General features: G+C 35.1%; 1 non-coding gene across 1 annotated transcript; it reads left to right on the top strand.

Annotated features, from left to right (window-relative positions):
• The first annotated feature begins 1767 nt into the window (after positions 1–1767).
• trnat-cgu (transfer RNA threonine (anticodon CGU)) lies at positions 1768–1840 on the top strand. The gene has a single exon. It is a non-coding gene; the product is annotated as a tRNA-Thr (tRNA).
• Positions 1841–3059: the final 1219 nt, after the last annotated feature.

Genomic DNA, 3059 nt, shown 5'->3' with positions numbered 1-3059 from the left:
GGTTAACAATAACATAATACAGAGTAACATTTTCATTTACAAACTGCCAAGATCTGGCCAGTATGGGGCTTGAACCCATGACCTTGGCATTATTAGCACCACACTCTGACCAGCTGAGCTAACTGACCTATGAAGCTGTAAAAATGTGTAAAAATATGGTTACGAGCAGTGTGTTACTTTTTACAGTAACTTGTACTGTAGCGCAATATTTTTTTTTAAAGAAGTAACGCCGTTACCGTTACATTATGCTGCGTTTGTCCGTTACTTTGCTAGCTGCGGTGTACTTCCTGTTTACAGTGGCTCTACATATTTTTGCGGGACGCCGTGCCAACCACGGTAAAACAGAAGAAGAAGAAGCATTGTCAGCATGTTTCTGTTTACATCACGTGCACCAATCATAGCGAGTCAATGCGAGAGCAGGACGAGCTTCTCAGAGTGAAAATACTTGTATTATTTTACTCATTTGTCTTCAAACGATGCATCGGTGAAGCGCTAAGCTAACGCTACATTGGTGGATGTGATGGAAGCCTCTGCACCGAAACAACAGCGTATGGATTTTAATGAACTGTGACTGTTGAGAAAAATGCTGTGAATTTGTTTTTCCACATTTATTTTCATAAGCATTTTCAACAGCAGAATGTGCACCTGGAATATGCACAGCTTACTTTACATTACTGTGCTAAGGCTGAAAAATTACTGTTTTAATTTTGGAGCAGCTGTTTTGTGCTTTATATGCACATCATTTATGGTTGTTTTATGGCAGTTTTTGTAAAGCAGAGTTGGTCAAAATGTATTCCTAATGTTAATTCAGATTGCTTTCATTTATTTATTTTAGAAGGCTTTTTGTGTTTATGTTGAACATTGTTGCTAGTTTTTGTACTTAACCTGTAAGGGAACATTCTAAGGCTAAACACAACTGTTTTATGATGCTGAAGCCACTTTAATTTTTAATAATATTCAGGTTGTTTTGTGTGTTATTTATTTCACAATTCCTTGTAATATTTACAGTTTCTGCTGGTCTCAGATAAATAAACTGGTATTGAAAGAATACTTAGTGTTTCAGTCAGATTGGTGTTTGTAAAGATTAATACTGAGCAGAGTTTAGTTCTGTTAATGTAAATGATTATAAACTGTAGGGTTGGATACAGTAACATTTCATTTATCAGAGGTTTTTATACAAAACAATGTTAATACAGGGGCCCAGTTGATCAACAGTGGATTATTATATTATTACAGCACTAATATGAAGCTGTACGGACACAAATGACCCAAAATAAATAATACATTGTTTCATTCTAAGTAACTCAAAAGTTACTTTTTGCAGTAACACATTACTTATTTCAGTAACTCACACAACACTGGTTACGAGTTAAAGCGCTTACGGTTCAAAACACCTAGAAAGTGGGGAGTAGACAATTAAAGCATGATATAACATCTGTAGCACAACTGGCATGTGGTTAAGATACATGGGTGTTTGTTGAGAGCTGATTGAACAAAGGCTATTGATTGGTAGCCTTTCAAATTGGTAAAAATAAATAAATAAAAATTTGATGACGGAGTTGGAATTCCCTCATAACTGAGGACCAAAATAAGACCACACACTATCATAACTGTTGACATTAAGATGTAAGAGAAAAAAGTTTCACCATGAGATGGATTTTTAGAGCCCCGCCCCCAAAACTTAAAAAAAAGCAATGCCCAGTTGTACATGTAAGTGGTGTGGCGTATATCTGCCATGTGAAAGATCGTCTATGCTGTCACACACAGGGCCTCATAGCTCAGAGGTTAGAGCACTGGTCTCGTAAACCAGGGGTCATTAGTTCAATTCTCACTGAGGCCTTCACTGAGGGGCTCTTCACACCCTTTAACCTCTCTAGGATTGGTTTGAATGGAAAGCGTCCCTGGTTTGCGAAGTCTACAGAGGACCAGAGAAGTGAGCTGAAGACTCTCCAGTGTAACTCTCAGCTGTGACAGCAGGGGGCGTGGTCTCCTTCAGTCCACTTACTGTACCTGTGGAGTGTATCACTGGTTATTATTCTGATAAAATGTTTATTCTAAAAACAAAAACTTAGTTTTAATATAGATTTAAGTTTATTTCAAAATGAGCCAACTTGTATCAAGAAACAGCTTAATTATTTTTCACTAATACTGAGTCAGTTTTTACTTAGATTAGTTGTTTTCTTCTTTTTCCAAAGTTTTCAATTGCAAAATTAAAAAAATAAAATAAAATAAAAAAATAATAATTTGTTTATATTCAGTATATTTCACTTATTATTGTGCTGTAGGAAGTTTGATTTCAAGTAATTTAATCTAATAATCATCCATTTCTGCTTATTTTAACGCTTTAGAATATTTATCAGGACCTTCTTATTTTAAGATTTAACATATTTTTTCAATATTTCTTGTTTAGTAAATTTAACTTGCTGCATCCTGATTAGCAATCATTTATTAGCTTTAGGTTTGGACCAGACGTGGGCCACACAATACTCAGTCTAGTATTGTTCACACCCCAAGGTATCGCTCAAAATACATACAGTATATGTAGAACTGTACATAGAACTGTACCATGGTTCCCCAGTTTAGCACTAAATTATAATTTTTATAGATTTTTCATGGCAATTACTATTACAATGTAAATTATCTGAACTCATTTCTAATGTAATTACAATTACAACAGCAACATATTTTTTAAATTACAATTATACCATCATTTTAATTCATGATCACTAGGGATGTAACGATTAATCGTAAGGCAGTTAAAAATCGATTCATAGGTATCACAGTTCACATCGATACTGTAAAAAATTAATCGCAGTACTTTTTTTAAACAGCAGAGGCCGCTATCTATTTATCCTTCTAGAAGTGTTGGCGGCGGGCAGAATCTGCTACTACTTTCTTTCTGGCCGCCTTCTACTCTTAAACATGTTCATAAATGATTCCTCACCCCTTTAGCACCAAAAAAATATCTGTAATATTACGTAAATATCTTTAAAAGTCACGTTTTTCTATTAGCTCTGTCTGCTAGCATAGCATCTCTTCTTCACCGGTAAATTAGCTGC

Source organism: Gouania willdenowi, unplaced genomic scaffold (genome assembly GCF_900634775.1).
Source record: "Gouania willdenowi unplaced genomic scaffold, fGouWil2.1 scaffold_269_arrow_ctg1, whole genome shotgun sequence".
In the NCBI taxonomy this organism is placed as follows: domain Eukaryota; kingdom Metazoa; phylum Chordata; class Actinopteri; order Blenniiformes; family Gobiesocidae; genus Gouania; species Gouania willdenowi.
The sequence above is the reverse complement of the archived record's forward strand: the minus strand, read 5'-3'. Positions and strand labels throughout refer to the sequence as shown.